General features: G+C 43.4%; 1 protein-coding gene across 1 annotated transcript in view; it reads left to right on the top strand.

The window, feature by feature from the left end:
• LOC132889094 (pro-neuregulin-3, membrane-bound isoform) overlaps nucleotides 1-19,451 on the top strand; it is an 855,315-nt gene that overhangs the window by 291,961 nt on the left and 543,903 nt on the right. The window lies entirely within an intron of this gene.

Here is a 19,451-nt window from a genome sequence, read left to right as displayed (position 1 = left end):
ACTAGCCCTTTTCTTGTCCTTGTCTGTCTCATTTTTTGTCAAGTTTTTTGTCTCCTTTTTCACCTGGACTATTTTGCTACTTTTTTCATTTTATTTGTTTACCTTTTTGCCACGCCCTTTTTCCCTGAATTAAAACCCCTTATTTATTGGATTACTGTCTGTGTCGTGTTCTGCTTTTGGATCCTATTTCACCACATTTCCACCACTCCTAACAGTATGTTCTGGCCAGCATGGATCCAGTGGAACTCACCCATCTGAGAACGGCCATCCAGCAGCAAGGGACTCTCCTCAGGACCCACCAACAAGACCTACAACAAATTACCCAGAACCTCACCACCCTATCCAACTCACTCAACCTTCTCACCATGCAGATGCAGTGCTACCAAGCCGTGCCTACCCTTGCCCAGCTGTCTCCTACTTCAGCTCCTGCCACCACCTTTCTCCGCGAACCGAGACTTCCTGAGCCTTACAATGGAGAACCAGGTACTTGCAGATCATTTTTGTCTCAAATGTTCTTTGATCCTAGAGCTGCAACCTCTGGCCTTCCCCACAGAACGCTCCCAGGTAGCATATACAATCACGCTTCTCACCAGCAAGGCCAGAGAGTCAGGAACAGCAGTCTGGGATGCCGATGCATCCTTTTGTTCCAGTTTCAAGGATTTCTCCAAGGAGATGAGCCAAACTTTTGACTGCTCTCTGTCTGGCCAGGAGTCGGCTAGAGAGCTCATGGAGCTGCGGCGGGGGTCCCGGTCTACCTCAGACTATGTCATAGAGTTCCGGATGTTGGCGGCATCTTGCAGTTGGAACAAGAGCGCCCAGATCGACACGTTCCTGCACAGCTTGACCGATGCCATCAAGGATGAATTAGTATTGTGGGAACTGCCATCGGACCTCTCCAGCCTCATGGACCTCGCAAACCGCATCGATGCTCGGATCCAGCAATGGAGGAGAGAGAAGAACCACCCCAGCTTCATCTCCTCTCCACCTCCTGCCGTGTCCGTTGAACCCATGCAGGTAGACCGGGTTCGGGTGTCAGCGGAGGAATGACATCACTGGCAGAGCACGGGGGCCTGCTTCTACTGTGGTCAGCTGGGACACATTTGCCGAGCCTGCCCGCTAAAAGGACGAGCCCACCAGTGAATAAAAGGGCCCTGGTGGGCAATGCTCGGAACCAGTCCCCCGCTAATCGTCCGCTACTCCCGATCATCATTATCTGTGACAACCAGCATCACCATCTCCAGGCCCTTATCAACTCAGGGGCAGACAGGAACCTGATCTGCTCTGCCACTGCCAAGTGTCTGGGAATCCCGCTACTCGCTTCCGACCTCCCTCTCACTGTCCTGACACTCAATGGCACCAGCTTGACCACCATCACCCACCTTACTGCCCCGCTCACTCTAAGGCAGGGGTGTCAAACCTGATCCATAAAGGGCCATGTGGCTGCAGGTTTTCATTCCAGCCATGCAGCAGCACCCTGATTTGGCTTATTCAATCAACTGACACACCCACCCTTTAATCAAGGGTGGGTGTGGCTGCAAGTATTTGACTGTGTGAAGACAGTTCAGTTGATTGAATGAGCCAAGTCAGGTGTGCTGCTGCATGGCTGGAATGAAAACCTGCAGCCACAAGGCCCTTTATGGATCAGGTTTGACACCCCTGCTCTAAGGATTTCTGGTAACCACTAAGAAACCATCCAGCTTCACATCATGAACAACCCCCACGTACCCATCATTCTAGGATTACCATAGTTAATGCAGCACAACCCCCACCTTAACTGGGCTGACAACACCATCCTAGGCTGGAGCCAGTCCTGCCTAGCTTCCTATCTGAACACCACTCTGCCTCCTGTCAAACCACCGTAGCCTTCAGCCAGTAAATTCCCCAACCTCTCTCACGTGCCTTCGGAATATCTGGATCTTAAACTCATTTTCAGCAAGACCCAAGCAGTGTCCCAACCTCCTCACAGACCCTATGACTGGAATCGACCTCCTACCTGGGACAGTGCCATCCAAAGGATGACTCTACTCTCTCTCTCCCATCAAAAGGAAAGCCATGGAGAAGTACATTTCCAAATCTTTGGCAGCTGGGATCATCCACCCTTCCTCCTCCCCAGCAGGGGTGGGATTCTTCTTCGTGGAAAAGGACAAGTCGCTCCGCCCCTGCATTGACTATTGGGGTCTCAATGCCATCACGGTCAAGAACCGCTACCCACTACCGCTCATGACCACAGCCTTTGAACTATTCCAGGGAGCCAAGGTATTTACCAAGCTAGATCTACGCAATGCATACCATCTCATCAGGATCAGGGAGGGGGGCGAGTGGAAGACGGCCTTTAACACCACCACTGGTCACTACAAGTACCTAGTGGTCCCTTTCGGCCTGACTAACGCACCCGCAGTCTTCCAGGCACTTGTTAATGATGTCTTAAGGGACTTCCTAAACATCTTCATTTGTGTGTACCTGGATGACATCCTGATCTTCTCCCGCTCCCTAGAGGAACATCAGGGTCACGTCCAACAGGTCCTCCAGTGCCTGCTAGAGAACAAGTTGTTCGTCAAGGCGGAAAAGAGCGAATTTCACCAGAGCTCTGTCTCATTTCTGGGATTCATCATCTCCCCAGCAAGGATCCAGATGGGACCCCCTCAAGCTTGAGGCAGTTGCCGATTGGCCCACCCCATCTTTGCGACAAGAGCTCCAGCGTTTCCTGGGTTTGCCAATTTCTACAGGCACTTCATCCACGACTTCAGCACGGTGGCTGGACCTCTCATGGCATTGACCTTGATCAGGACCCCGTTGAAGTGGGGGGAGGAAGCAGAGAAAGCCTTCTCCATGCTCAAGCGCAAGTTCACCACAGCACCCATTCTTACCATAATCGATCTGGCCAAACAGTTCATTGTGGAGCTCGATGCTTCCAAGTCAGGGGTCAGAGCCATCCTCTCTCAGAGGGCCAGTGATGACAAGGTCCACCCTGCTCCTTCTTCTCTCGCCGGCTGTCCCCTGCTGAACAAAACTACAACATCGGTGACAGAGAGTTGTTGGCTGTCAAGCTCGCCTTGGAGGAGTGGAGGCACTGGCTTGAGGGGTCGGATCTCCCCTTCCTTGTCTGGACTGACCACAAGAATTTAGAATACCTCAAGTCTGCCAAACGTCTCAATTCACGGCAAGCCCGATGGTCTCTCTTCTTCTCCCGCTTCCATTTCACGCTCTCCTACCGTCCAGGCTCCAAGAATGGCAAACCCGACTCCCTGTCCAGGATATTCTCTTCCCGCCAGGAGGAGTCTAGAATGCCCCAAACCATCCTCCCTCAATGCTGTCTGGTGGGAGCTGCCCTACTTGAGGTAGAGACGTTAGTGCAGAAGGCCTTGGAGCAGGACCCCGGAGAAGGTAACTCAAGCAATACACCACTAAACCATCTGTTCCCCATTCTGTGCGAACCCAGTTGCTGCAGTGGGTTCATGGCTCCAAGTTGGCTTGTCACCCGGGCACTGCTCGAACTCTGGCACTTATCCAACAACACTTCTGGTGACCATCCATCAAGGAAGACATCCAGGAGTTTGTGGCAGCTTGTGACACATGTGCCCAGAACAAGACAGCCAATCAACCCCCTGCCAGCTTGCTAAGACCCCTCCTGACTCCTCATCGACCCTGGTCTCACATCGCCCTGGACTTTGTCACAGGACTCCCCAACTCAGGTGGCAACATATGCATCCTCACAGTTATCGACCATTTCTCCAAGACAGTCCATTTCATCCCTCTGCCCAAGCTTCCCACAGCTAAAGAAACTGCCAAATTACTTATCCTCCATATTTTTCGCATACACGGACTCCCCACTGACATCGTCTCCGACTGGGGTCCTTAGTTCACTGTGCAGTTCTGGAGGGCTTTCTGCAAACTCACTGGGGCCTCCTGTAGTCTCTCCTCAGGTTTCCATCCCCAAACCAACAGCCAGGCAGAATGGGCAAATCAAGATTTGGAGGTGGCACTCCGGTGTATCGCATCCAGGGATGCCGGTTCTTGGAGTAAGTACTTATCTTGGGTCGAATATGCTCATAACACTCTTCCTTCATCTGCCACAGGTCTCTCACCCTTCCAGTGCTTCCTAGGTTACCAACCACCATTCTTCCCCAACCAAGAGGAGAAGGTCACCGTACCCTCAGCCCAGATCTTCATACAGCGCTGCAGGAGGACGTGGGCATTGGCCTGGAGAAGACTCATTTGCTCCACCCTAGCATCCAAGAGGCAGGCCGACAAATGCCACTCTAAGGCGCCCACCTACTGGGTGGGGCAATGAGTCATGCTCTCCACATGCCACCTGCCACTCAGAACCGTCTCCCACAAGCTGGCTCCCAGGTACCTAGGACCCTTCCTCATCAGCAAGGTAATCAATCCATGTTCCGTCAGACTGGCACTACCACTCACCATGTGACGCATCCACCCCACGTTCCACGTGTCATAGCTTAAACCTTTGGTCTCTAGTTATTTCTCAATGGAATTTGACCGAAGCAAAACACATTTTTGTAAAGGAAATGAGTGCCATAGTATGTACGCTTTGACATTAAAGCACGTACTAAGGGGGGTAACCAAGTAGGCCCATGCCACTTGCTGATCCTGGGATGAGTTCACTCTCTTGTCATTGAAGGCTGCTCACTTGCATGTCTATTTTCCGGTTGGATCATATTCAGTCTTCAGGCACGGAGCAACACTCTCGTGGGGGCTTTACTCACAAATCCCAGGCCGAGGTGCGGTCCTACCAACCCGAGACCATGCTCTTTCAAAGGGGGAGACTTAAAGGGAGGGGAGTGTAAAATTTGGCTTTGCTGTGAGCTCCGTTGGCAGAGTTATTAATTTTTAAAGCTGGTTGGATCATATTAAATCTTTAGGCACGGAGCAGTGCTCTCGTGGGGCTTTCATTCGCAAACACCAGGATACCTGAAATATAAAATAATTGATAGTGCGTATGAAAAAGGCTTTGGATGGAAAGTCTTAACTATTGGACGAAGTGTCCTGATCACCTCGTCCCCTCTCCGTATTAAGCCTCAGAGTTTCCTTGCCCTCTTTCTGAATCATGGACGGAATTCTAAAAAATCAGAATGTGCCACGGTCATAAGTGCTGTTGCGACCACAACCATATACAGCACAAAGATATGGCATAGCTAAAAGAAAAAGAAAGTTGTGCATGCATGACTGTTTTGTATGGAATGTCGCTTGACCCCACATTTGTATCTCCACCAACATGGCCAACATCCGGGTTTCTATTGCTTTGACATCACTTGCAAGTCAAGGATACGGACCGACCTTAAGCTGGTAAATAACTTATTTTCTTCACTCCAAAAAATTGATTCTTCAGTGCTTCTGAAAAAATGTGCAAAACCGATAACGACATAGCAACCCGGGCACTGTTCGTTGTTGGATGCTTGTGCTATTGGACTGAAAGCTCTGCCAGGACCTTTGCTATAATGGACTTTTGAGCCTCTTTTGGTGACCCAAACCTGCACTTCTTTCCTGGTTTTGTCATCACATTGGAGTTGTACATCTCCCCATTTCAACTTCCTGCTATTGTCTCTAGCTCTGAATCTGAAATGCAGTGCAAGGAGCCACCAAACAGTTTGCTGTAGAGACGTGTGGTTGTGCATGCCAAATTCACCATTTTCAAACATCAGCTCTTCCTCTACCTCCGTCAATGGACAAGCCGCTTGAGGGTGATTACCCTTTCGAAATTCATGAACTAGCTGCCTCTTAATCGATGACAGAGCATCACTGAATTTTGAAAACTCTTTGCCTTGAAGGATATCCAGCTTTGAACCATGGTCGTTAAGATAAAGCTGAAGACTGCGATGAAATGCTGGCAGGGTGGTAGGTTCATAGTGGCTGCCATCTTTCTTCTTTATTTCCATGAAGAAGTGGCAGATAAGGGTGTTGAGCTCTTCCCCAGGTATGTCTTCAATAGTTCTGTGCTCACCGAATGATTGCAGATGCCTTTTCCAGAAGTTTATATCATAAGTGGTTTTCTGGCCTTTGTTGCTCGATAAAATTCTGAACTTTGCTCATCAACTCTCATCGTCTTTGTTTCACTTTTTCCTGGGATTTCTCTTTTTCAACTTTCTTGTTTTTGTCATTTTCATCAGGATAGTAAAATTCACTTTCATTGTGCTGTTCATCTCAGTCCTAAGCCAGATTTTAGTGCTACTGTTGGGAAATTACGATGAAAAACTCACAGCAACTGTGCAACAACAAAATTGCAAAAGCAAAGCTGAAAATCTCAGCCAAGATAAAAGATCTGACCATGGTCAGAGATAGGAAATTACGGACCGTTCCGCAGACCGGCACCAGCCAATCAGAATGCAGGATTTCTTTCTGAGACCACTGAAAAAATAATAAATATTGATATGAAAACCATTCATGATGAATTTTAAGGAGGATGCACAGAATAAAATCCACAAACTCTGAAGCTGTATTTGTGAGCTTGCGAGGTCCCTGTTGAACTCTGTGGTTCCTACATGTTACCAGAGATGGACAAAGCACCCAATTTCATTATTTAAATCAAAGTACAGATCCCACTGGTCAAATGTTACTCTGATACAAGTGAAGGTTGTACAGTCAAATTTTTACTTAAGTTAAAGTACTGAAGTACTTGCTTTTAAAAATACTTAAGTATTAAAAGTACATTTTCTTTCGATGCATTGTTATTGCCACAATGTTTACAATACCGAATGCCTCTGAAGCAACCGACTGGATTTACAAAATGAATGCATGCTGTGCCATCATGGTGGTTTAATGTTAAGCTAGCTAGTCAGTGAAACTCCACCTGACATGCTAGCAAACTCTTCTCAAACTCAAAATCATATTACGTAGCTAATGTTACTAGAAAAGAAAGATTTCTACATTCTGTTTATTTAGCAAGATTATGCTAAAACCTACATATTTCTGAAAGGACTTCAGGTAAGTTAATGTTATTCATGTTAGCATAACTCCATTTTTACAATGCTAACTAACAGTGTCCAAGTTAACTAGCTATGTGTTAAAGTTAGCCGTGAACAAGGCGATGGCAACTTGGCGGGCAAATCTATAGAAAGTCATTTAACTAACCAGACTGCATAGCTATTGCAACATTATTGCTAGCTCTAAAAGCACGCACAACGTTGTTGCAAGCTTTCTCTTGGAATAAAACATTTACATACCTCAATATGCTTCTGCAGGTTGGATGTCTTTTGTAGGCCATGATGTGGTTCATTTTAGTCAAGTCAAGTTTATTTGTGTAGCGCTTTTAACAATAAACATTGTCGCAAAGCAGCTTGACAGAATTTGAATGACTTAAAACATGAGCTAATTTTATTCCTAATCTATCCCCAATGAGCAAGCCTGTGGTGACAGTGGCAAGGAAAACTCCCTCAGATGACATGAGTAAGAAACCTTGAGAGGAACCAGACTCAAAAGGGAACCCATCCTCATTTGGGCAACAATAGACAACATGACTATAACATTAACAGTTTTAACATGAAGTCAGTTTCGTTGATCTTATAACTCTTCATTGATGGAAACTTGAGTGCAAAACTGTTCATGACAACTGCAGTCCTAAAGTTAGCAAGTCAACTGTAGTTCTCAGCCATAAAAGCATTACTGTAAGTGTCCAGAGCATCCTCCAGGTGTGACTTTCAACTGTCCACATGGGGCCGTCCTCCACAGGAGCGATGCGATGAGACTCCAACCAGACACAGGGCACCAGGATGGATCAAGCAGGTCCGAGGAGCAGAAGAGGTCAGCATCTCGATCTCAGGATTGACATGTAACTCAGAGGGACAGATATTTTTTTTTGGGGGGGAGGGAGAGAGAGAGAGAACACAGGCTGTTAGGTATGCCCAATGTCACCTGAATAAGTAGGAACAGTATACATATTGCACTGAGTACAAGCAGGGACTTCGGCAACTAACTATGACAGCATAACTAAAAGGGGAGAGCCAGAAGGTAACACAGGCATGAGGGAGCCCCGGGACATAAAGCAGCAGCCACTACACCGTCAACAAACTTGAGTGAGCAAGCGAGTGGGGGACTGATAGCATCCATACATCCCAGTTTACCAAAACACTCTGTCTGAGGACCCTCCAGATCTACTGTACACCTTTACCTCATAAACACCATTAACAAAAGGCTTGACTAAACAGATATGTTTTCAGCCTAGATTTAAACGCTGAGACTGTGTCTGATTCCTCAACATTACTTGGAAGGCTGTTCCATAACTGCATGGCTTTGTAAGAAAAGGCTCTGCCCCGTGATGTAGCCTTCACTATACGAGGTACCAGCAGATAGCCTGCACCTTTTGATCTAAGTAGGCATGGCAGGTTATAGAGGAGCAGAAGTTCACTCAGGTACTGTGGTGCGAGACCATTCAGTGCTTTTAAAGGTCAATAGTAGTATTTTATAATCAATATGAAATTCGACTGGGAGCCAATTCAGTGTGGATAAGACAGGGGTGATGTGGTCATATTTTCTAATTCTAGTAAGGACTCTTGCTGCTGCATTTTGAACTAACTGGGGCTTGTTTATGCACTTATTGGAACATCCAGATAGTAAGGCATTACAATAATCCAACCTGGAGCATGAACTAGTTTTTCCACGTCATGTAGTGACATTAAATTTCTTATCTTAGCAATATTTCTGAGATGAAAGAAAGCTATCCGGGTAATGTTACCAATGTGCGTTTCGAATGAAAGACTGGGGTCAATCATCACTCCGAGGTCATTTACCACTGCACATGAAGAAACCGAAAGGCCATCCAGAGTTACTGTGTAATCAGAAAACTTAACTTCTAGCTGCATGTGGTCTGAGTACAAGTACTTCAGTCTTGTCAGAGTTGAGCAGAAGGAAGTTAATAAGCATCCAGTGTCTAATGTCCTTCACTGATTCCTCAATCCTTTTACGCTGGTGTCTCTCATCAGGTTTTGCAGAAACATACAACTGTGTGTCATCAGCATAACAGTGGAAACTAATACAATGTTTACGAATAATATCACCCAGAGGTAACATGTATAAAGAAAAAAGCAGTGTACCCAAGACAAAACCCTGTGGAACACCAAACTTTACTTCAGTATGTCTCGAAAAATGACCATTTACATCAACATACTGATAGCGATCAGTTAAATAAGACTTGAGCCAGGAGAGGGCCGTTCCCTTAACTCCCACAACATTTTCTAGTCTATCCAGAAGAATGGAATGATCAGTGGTATCAAATGCTGCACTAAGGTCAAGCAGCGAGACACAGCCCTGATCAGATGCCAACAGTAGGTTGTTTACTACTTTAACCAGAGCTGTCTCTGTGCTATGATGAGGTCTAAATCCTGACTGATACATTTCATGGATATTATTCCTATACAATGAGCATATACAGTCCAATGAGTATATGAGCATAACTGCTGTGCCACAGCTTTTTCAAGGATCTTGGAGATAAAGGGGAGGTTTGATATTGGCCGATAATTGGACAGCTAACAGGTATCAAGGTCAGGTTTTTTAATCAGGGGTTTGATAACTGCCAGTTTAAAGGATTTGGGTACATAGCCAATCATAAGAAAATAATTTATTATTTTTAGAAGCGGTTCAATTACTTCAGGTATTATCTGTTTGAATAGACGTGCACGTAAGGGATCTAGTACACAAGTTGAGGCTTTTGATGCCGAGATTAATGAAAATAATTCAATTTTTCTAAGGGGAGTAAAACATTCTAATTGCTGATCTGATAATTATATTGTTAACTACAGAGTCACTTACATTGTCTGACCTTAAATTAGTACTTTGAATTTTTTGTCAGATATTCTCAATTTTGTCATTTAAAAAAAATAATGAAGTCGTTGCTGCTACACACTGCAGGTATGTCTATAGTGGACTTATTCCTGGTTAATTTTGCTACAGTATTAAATAGGAATCTAGGATTATTTTTGTTATCTTCTATTAGGAAGGAGAAATATGTTGATCTCGCAGCACAGAGCTTTTCTATACTTCAGGAAGCTCTCTTTCCATGCTAATTTGAACGCTACCAATTTTGTTTGATGCCATTTACATTCCAAATTTCGAGTGGTCTGTTTTAAAGTGCGAGTGTCATCATTATACCAGGGTGCTAATTTTTTCTCTCTGACCATTTTCCTTTTTAGAGGAGCTACATTATCTGAAGTATGGTGGAACGTTGACTCTAAGCATTCAGTTGCCTGATCAAGTTCTGCAGGGGCTGACAGTGACCCAATCAAAGTTGACAGCTCTGGGAGATCATTTATAAAGCTCTGTGCAGTAGTTGTCATGAATGTACATTTAGTACAGTAGCATGGTGAGGTGCATATATTATTACTCAGACATATTTTGAATGAGATGAGATAATGATCTGAGAGAACTTCAGACTGTGGAAGTATGACTATATTTTCTACGTTTAACCCGAACGTTAGTATTAGATCGAGGGTGTGACCACCATTATGGGTCGGTCCTATGACATGCTGATTAATCCCTACTGAATCTAAAATGGACACAAACGCTGTTTTCAGAGGGTCTTCTGGGTTATCGAAGTGAATATTAAAATCTCCGACAACTAAACCTTTGTCTTAGGAAATAACCAGATCTGAGAGAAAAACTGCAAATTCAGAAAGAAACTCAGAATATGGCCCCGGCGGCCTGTAAATAATAAGTAACGGAATTAACTGGGTAGACCTATTTTTTGAGGCTACATACATTATATGAGTATGAAGAACTTCAAAAGGTATTAAATTTATAACTAGGATAATCATTATAAATAACTGCGATGCCTCCTCCTCTGCCAGTTAGACGAGGTTGGTGTATATAACTGTATCCAGGAGGACTCGCTTCATTTAATGCTATATTTTCATTTGGCTTAATCCATGTTTCAGTTAAACAAAATACATTAACGTGCATATTCTGGACTAATTTCGTGTTTTTTGGGTTTTTTTTTTTTTTGTATGAAAGTATGTCCCTTTACACACTCATCCAGAAGGGTAATTTTGCACAAGGCCATCTGTCTACAGCAGAAAAAAATAAAATAACAAAACGTATCTGGAAAAATCCCAAGGGAGTCTGGAGCCAGATTCGTGACGTTACCTGCGGAAGCACCAGCAGGCTGTATGAGCTTTGCACGGTTTCAGTGCACAGCCTGTGTAGACCAAGCGCTCCCATTTCTCTCTCATTGTCTGGTCTTTTGGGAAACGATGAGTACTAATCCCATCATGATTGGTGTTGCTACACCCTCCTATGATACATCTGTTAACCATTTTAATAATTACGCGATAATGTTGAAGAAATTTGCAGAAAACCACCAGGTCGTTTTTTCATAAACAAACCAGCGCTGACGACGGATTCAGAGGGAGGCGTCCTGCAGATGACGTCACAAAAATCAATGTTTGCCGGGAAATCCAAATGGCAAGTTTTTTCAGAGGCGGACCAATTCGCCTCAAATGGCTTGATTTCAACTGAATTTTTCTCGTATTGCGCAAGGTAAAAAAAATTGCAGAGAATGCAGAATGTTACAGATATTTGACTAAAGTTTAATATAAAATAGGAGAATTACATTGATCTTGCTCCTGAATTTACCCTTGATATGCACTTTAAACTCCTGATCAGTAATGAGTTCATTAGCCATTTGCACTTTAGATGTAAGAGATCTAATATTTAATAGCCCCACCTTTAGATCAAAGGTGCTGGCAGCGGCTGTACAGCCAGTATGATCTAATTCTATATTGATTAGGTTACTGGAACAAACTCTCTGAATATTTCTACTTTCTTTTGTTGAGCTCAGGGAACAGACACAGTCTCAAAGTAGTGGACCCTGAGTGACGACTCTGTGCAGCTAGCAGACAGTCAGTTTAGCCTGTTCGTCTGCTCCCTGGCCTTGGCTCTGGATTGTCAGAAATTAACTAGGCCTGTTCTGAGACTATGACCTATGCTGCAGGAAATGAGAGCAGCACCTTCCCGAGTGGGATGGATACCGTCCTGCCCTAACAGGCCAGCAGTGCCCTCAAAATTAGCCCAATTATCTATAAAGTCCACACTGTTTTCAGAGCACCACTTAGACAACCAGCAGTTCAGCAACCATAACCTGCTGTAAGCTACATTGCCACGCCGCATTGGGATGGGGCCAGAGCATACTACAGCATCGGACATCGCCTTCGCTAATTTAAACACCTCTACAAAGTTACTCTTAGTAACCTCAGACTGATGAAGGCGTATATCATTAGCTCCTGCATGGATAACTATCTTTGAGAACCTGTGCTTGCCTAGGACCCTAAGATTACCTGCTATGTCTGGCACCCTGGCTCCCAGTATACACCTGACTAAAGCTGCTCGTGCCCCTAAAGGCTGAGCTAATTTCACGTGCCATATGATAGAGTCCCCTATAACCAGAACTCTTTCAGGTTTCTCAGTGGGTGCATCACTAAGGAGAGCAAACCTGTTCGACATGTGATGCAGAGAGGAGTGGTGCTCCCGTGGGCAAGGCTCAGCAGTAGCTTTGGCTCTACGCTTATGCCGCCGAGTCATCACCCATTCGCCCCGCTGTAAGGGCTCTAATGCCGGAGTTGGGGGATTACTAACTCCACCTAGGGCATCCAGACTTTCCCCTACAGAAACTACACTGTTCTCATTCTCACTGACCACCTCTAAAGCCAGGATATACGCTTCTAACACTATAATCTTCTCCGTCAGAGAGCTAACTAATCTGCACTTATCACAAATAAAGCTATCGCTTGCGACGGAGGAAGAATGACTAAACATCCTGCACTCAGCACACTGAACAGGCTGAAAGTGTGCCATGATGAAAGGATTCATGTACCTTAATTGAAGATCTGATGATATTAAAGCAGATCCGATGTGGATGGCCTCCGCTTGTGGTCTTTACACAGGAGGAGAAAAAAAAGAAAGCTTCCAGTCTTTGCATTCTTCTGAAAAGAAGAGAGAAAAAAATGGAAAAGGGAAAGTGAAAGTGGAAAGTACAATAAAAAAATGAAGAGGATACTGGAAAATTATTTGTACAGACCCTTCCACAGACCACACTCATCGATTTCAGATGAGCAAGGTCACTTTTTGAAATTTCTGTGCTGTCATTTTCTTGCAATATTGTGAGATTCTGGTAATATTACACCCAGAACCACATGCCTGCACTTGATCTCCAGGCTCACGGGAGGATCATGAAGAGTACACACTGGAAGATGACTGTTAATCCATCATACAGACAAGTACACCATTATTAAAACCGGATCGAGACAATGGGGTTCATATAGTTCATCCAACGGCATGTTCCTTATAGTCTTAACACTGAAATATAGACCTCCCCCCCAGCGCCGTGCATCATGGGAGGATCATGAAGAGTACACACTGGAAGGTGAGTGTTAATCCATCAGACAGACAAGTACACCATTATTAAAACCGGATCGAGACAATGGGGTTTGTATAGTTCATCCAACGGCATGTTCCTTATCGTCTTAACACTGAAATATAGACTCCCCCCAGCGCCGTGCATTGGTACTGACTAATATTCCTGCCACCAATGTACTCGCGGTTGTCATGGTTTCCTATGGATGTTATGGCCATGCCATGAAGTCTTCAATCTTTTTCTTTTGTTTGCTCTTTTGTTCGCCACAGAATAACCAAGAGGACAGGAATGCATTTGCTGGTGAACACTGACGTACGTACGTACAGTACATATGCCCAGATAGTTTAAAAGGCAAGACATGACAGGTTGAAACTTTGTTTGAAACTTTAGGAAGGCTTTAAGTGCCGTCCACTTCACGATCGCATCATATTGCATACGTATCCCTAAAAAGTGTCCGATAGGTCATTGTTGGGTCAATTTCTTTATCAAACTAAAGTGGAAATACTTGAAACAATGTTGATGTTTTTTTTTCTTTCACCTCCCCAGAAACATTTTTTTCCCCTCTTCTCTCCTGGATTCAGGACCAAAAATCTCCACATTTTCTGAAATTTTACATTCCTATGTTATATTCTATTCCAAACAAATTTCCAAAAATGTTATTGATTGTTGGATTTGTGTTAGATTTTATGTGCAAAAAATAGTTTTCGTATTTACATGGCATGAAACAATAGAGGAATGATTTTAAAAAAAAGAAATTTTTTATAATAAAATAAACATAAACCATTGTTTGAAAAATAAATTTTTTTTTTTTACACCAAAAGACTAGATTTTTCCTTTTTATTAAAGCTATACGGCCTTTCAATTTCATAAAATCGGTGAAATTTAGTTCCCTTTGATATTTGGTCATTGTGATCGATGTTTATTTCTGTAATATCTCAAAATATCAGGCCATTCTGTGGCTGAGAAGTTATTTAATTTAAGGGGATTAAAGCAAATAATGTGCATGAAATCGCTTGCTTTGCGCAGTCAAGCAGACAGAGGAAGTCCGTGTGTGTGTGTGCGCATGCATGCGCAGGTTTCCCTTTGAGCGTGCACTGACAGTTCCATCATTCTGTTGCTAAACGAACAGCTGATCACACCGAGGTGCTCGCTGAGCGCCGATATTTATTAGTTTGATATTTCCTGCGGGCGGCACGGTGGTGTAGTGGTTAGCGCTGTCGCCTCACAGCAAGAAGGTCCTGGGTTCGAGCCCCGGGGCCAGCGAGGGCCTTTCTGTGTGGAGTTTGCATGTTCTCCCCGTGTCCGCGTGGGTTTCCTCCAGGTGCTCCGGTTTCCCCCACAGTCCAAAGACATGCAGGTTAGGTTAACTGGTGACTCTAAATTGACCGTAGGTGTGAATGTGAGTGTGAATGGTTGTCTGTGTCAGCCCTGTGATGACCTGGCGACTTGTCCAGGGTGTACCCCGCCTTTCGCCCGTAGTCAGCTGGGATAGGCTCCAGCTTGCCTGCGACCCTGTAGAACAGGATAAAGCGGCTACAGATAATGAGATGAGATGAGATATTTCCTGCATTTCCTTTCCTTCATATATAACATATAACGTCTTTTCTTCTCGCTTTCTGTTCCTGTAGTCGGTCTTCCACTTTTCATTTGCATCCTCGATTTTCTTCTCCTGTTTCTAATTTGTATCCCACAATGCCTTGCGCGAACAGGGAAAGCCCACTACGTGACGCATGACGCAGTATCTTGAATTGGGTCATGGTGAAGCAGGAAAAAATAGCGGAGAATTTAAGGCCACATGGCTCTAAATTCATTAATTGTTCTATTTAAAAAAAATGAATAAAATTGGAAGTCTGTGATTCAAATTCAGTAGCTTTCAGTCCACTAAAAAATAATTAGGTGTTGGGAAAATTATTTTTATGACCTACACTTTGAAAAATGAGAAAGGCAGAATGCAAGAATGCAACTTTAATACGAATATGTAGCACATTGCATCCTACTTTTTTAAATTCATGAATGAATTTATTTTTTAATATATCTCTATAACATCCTCTTCACCTGTCGTGTCTTGCCTGAGATTGACGTTGTGCTTCGTATTTCCAGAAAGTTTCTCCCGGGCTGAAGTGTGGATTGCTTTAAATCTACTTTTTTTCCCCCCTCAAATTTTCTGCCATTTTTGACATGCGATACACTGTTAGTGGACTAAAATTAGGATTTGAATTTGGTTTCGATGAGGCAAAAGTAGCTCCAGAACTCACAATCCTTCAGCATCCATTACCTCCATTCCCCTGACTGGCCTTGATTGCTATAAATGGCTGCTGAACACCACAGCGAGCAGACTTCCTCATTAAACAGTGATTCAGACAGAGTGCTGTCTGAGCTGATGTTGTTTTTAAGTGAAGTAAACAGCCTTCATCTCATTCTCGGGGTCAGAGCGAGTCGACTCTTCCAGTGCCATGATACAACTTGGAGATTTCTTTGCTCTTTTCATGATGTGACCTCATCCACAGTCAAAGCTTATTAGCTTTAAGAGACAGAGCTCGTCTGTTCTGTTATCTGTTTATGGTTTTCTATTATCTTTGAACAGCTCGCCTGCAGCCTCGTATTCGAGTAATTGTCCACCAGCTACACTGTTTTAAAGTTAGCGATCAGAGCCAAAGTTAAAAAGAAAAGGAAAATCGGTCTGAAATTATTTCTGTGTGATTGTGATAAGCGTTACCGTTTTCCCTTCGTTTCATTTTTCCATATGAGTTCCAGCTCTTATTCACTTCAACAGGGAATAAAAAGAGACTGGTACAAGACAAGTAAGAACAATAACGAGTTTTGATTCATGGCATTTAAAAAAATAATAAATTCACTTGTTCTCATTTCTATAGCAAGAACTATCTGAGGGATTTGTACGCCAGCCAGTCCAACTGATTGCAAAAAAAAAAAGTGATATTGAACAAAGAAAAATCTCAAAGCATTGTTCTGAAGATGTTCAACATTGATGGAAGGAGTCTCCAGTTTCAGTGCTTTGGAGCAGTTGGGAGGTTTAAAGAGGAACTGAAGTCATTTTTAAACTTGCTTTATTTCTTAATGTGTTATTCAATTACGTTTTCGGTTTTAGTAACCTTGTATCGTGACTCATATTGGCAACTAATTGCAATTAAATATTATACTCATAGGCCGATTCGGTTTTTAGCCATGTTTGAGTTTAGTTCGTTTGGTCCACGGCAGGCGTCACTTATCCGCGTGATCTTCACAAGACTTGTGTGAGACTTCGAACCGTGAAGTGTCAGCCAGGTGTCAGTCACGGGCGATTGCTCTAAGACAACGAGGGAGGCTCAGCCTCCTCTAAAAATGACGAACATCGTGTAGGATGAATTGCGCTAGGCTTATGTTATAGCCGACCTTATAACATTGCTATTTCAGATCCAGAATCATAGAAATATATGTGCTCAACCCAACTACAGTGAGAAATCATTCCGTTATAAGTTTCCCCAGTTCGCCTAATGTGTGCGTAAGTTTTCCCCCCAATGTTGCCAGATACTGCTGACGTTTTCCAGCCCAAAATATGTTCAAAACCCGCCAAAATGCACTTAAAACCGCCCAATCTGGCAACACTGTTTCCCCCTCGTGACAGCGCGATGCAGCGCAGCCTCAGTGGACTTCAATGGCATTTGGGAGCTCTGCGCTTGTCAATCTCAAAATGCAAGACAATTATTGGACAAATACTGCGAAAACGCCCGCCCACGGAGTCCCACGGACTCCCAGCCTCAGTGGACTTCAACGGCATTTGGGAGCTATGCGCTTTTCAATCTCAAAATGCAAGACGGTTATTGGACAAATACTGCGAAAATGCCCGCCCACGGACTCCGAGCCTCACAGTGGGAGGGACATGGCAGTTTCCGCGAGGAGACTGGTGATTGGTGAAAACGGCCGGATATTTTCTTTGATTGACAGCTCGTTTCAAATATAGACAGGCAGCGGTGAATTTCAGTTCAGTCCCATGCGGATTCGCAAGTGCTGTGGTGTTTTGTAAGAGATCAGCTTACATTTCGATTTCATTCATTACATACGGTTTCTACCAGCTTTTTTAGTTTGTATATATTTTCATTGTAAATAAAGTGTAAATATAGTGTTGTCAAGTTTGCTATCTTAGTTCCAGAAATTTCGTTTATTTGAGTGACTGAACTTGAACTTGAGGGGGCTAGTCAGCTAGCAAGAAAGCTGCGCACGGATGCCAAGCATTGCTGATTTAATTTTGGCAAAGCCATTTGCCAGTCTTCCTTTTGAGGAAAAAATTAAAATTAAAGAGCAGGGTAGACCAACGCCTCAAACTGACTTGGTGAAAAAGGTAGGGAATAATACTCGTTCCTTTCAGCTCTCCTGGCACGAGAAAGTGAATTGGCTAACAGCAAGTGACCCACATCAACAACAGTAAATAGGCTACTTTAGTAATATGTCATGGATGGACCAAAAATATAGAATCTATTTAAAATGTTTATGCTGTGTATATTATATTGGAATATATATTTTTCTGGATATGAATTAAACACAGCTACAATTTGGAAAACATTTTTAAACAAAAACACAGCCGTGAACATTTCACACTACAGACCTGGATTAAAAGTGAAGGGTTATCAAAATTGTCAATAAAACATTTCTCAGTCAAAATAAGTAAAATATAGGGAAAGTGTCATTGAATGAAATGTGTGGCACCCAGCTCTATGTTTGGCTCCCCAAGGTCAGTGCTTGTGCCTATTCCAGAACACTCTGCTGTTACTGCTGAGGTTCCTGACAAAGAGCTGCTTTCAATAATGATCAATTTTTAAACAACATGCCACAATTTTAAAATATAAAATGTTAAAATATACCCCCCCCCAACACCACCATCATGTATATTGGACAGTAGGCTAATGGGCCAAAAGAACCTGTTATTTCACAGTTTGTGACCCTGCCAACAATCAGCCAGATCAGAGACAAGAGTGTGGGCAAAATTGATGTGTTTTTTCTTTTAAAATCTGGAAATATCGTAACCGACCAGCCTCCCCTGTTTGAAAGACCACCAGCCGCCACTGGTGTCAGTGCTGCCATTTTGAAAACTGTTTTCCAAATGAAATATTGCACAAAAAACGAGTTTAAATGATGATTACTGCCTACTTTTTTTAAACATTCCTGATTGCTATCAAAACAAACAAAACTTCCGGCTCGATTACGTCAGCATTTGAAAGAGGGTGCATGCGTCTTTTGACAAGCCCTGTGTCTGAAATCGATCCCTACTCATGATATAGTGGGGACGCCATTTTGTAGTGCTGTCCAAAACCTTAGTGAGGATTATGTACACCCTATATAGTGCACACAATGCATCACAAAAAGTAGTTTACAACGATGGTCACTAACCAAAGCAATATATCCCATCATGCATTGCAGTCGCGCTGAAGGAAATCAAATTAAAAGTTTCAAATTTGATTTAAGAAAAGGCAGCGGCAAAGAAGAAAGTGTTCAGCCTTGATTTAAAAAAAAAAAAACTGAAAGATGCAGGTACTTTGTATTGATTGATTAATGTGGGAAATATTCTCAGTATAATATGGATTTATCACAAAAATACATGCATGTGTTCATTATTTTGAAAACCCACCAGCCGACTGATCTGACACGTTTTAATTGCGCGACAGTAATGACATAAATACCAGCGCGACGGACTAGTGTCCAAAAGCGTTTTATCATTTTACCAATGAGCTCACTATATAGTCCTCTATATAGTAATTCCCTATATGGGGAGTAGGGAGTAGTGAACAAGTGAGCAATTTTGGACACAGGGAACGTTGGCAGATGTACGTTTTACTTCCGTCCTATGATGTCTCACACAGGTCTCAGCGAATCTCGTTTACGGCCGTTGCTTTGACATATGGACTGATATATTACAGAGCATATTTCAAACACTCATAACTTGCTATAGCAGCAACAAAATAGCGATCAAAAATGCATTCCTGTATTTAATAAAATGAGAAATAGAATTTTGATTTAAAAAATTGTTTTCAGTTCTCCTTTAAGATGAGATGAGATAAACTTTATTCATCCCTTGGTGGGGAAATTTACATGTTTCAGCAGCTCA

This window comes from Neoarius graeffei, chromosome 7 (genome assembly GCF_027579695.1).
Source record: "Neoarius graeffei isolate fNeoGra1 chromosome 7, fNeoGra1.pri, whole genome shotgun sequence".
Taxonomy (NCBI): domain Eukaryota; kingdom Metazoa; phylum Chordata; class Actinopteri; order Siluriformes; family Ariidae; genus Neoarius; species Neoarius graeffei.
This window is presented reverse-complemented; position numbering and strand designations above follow the sequence as displayed.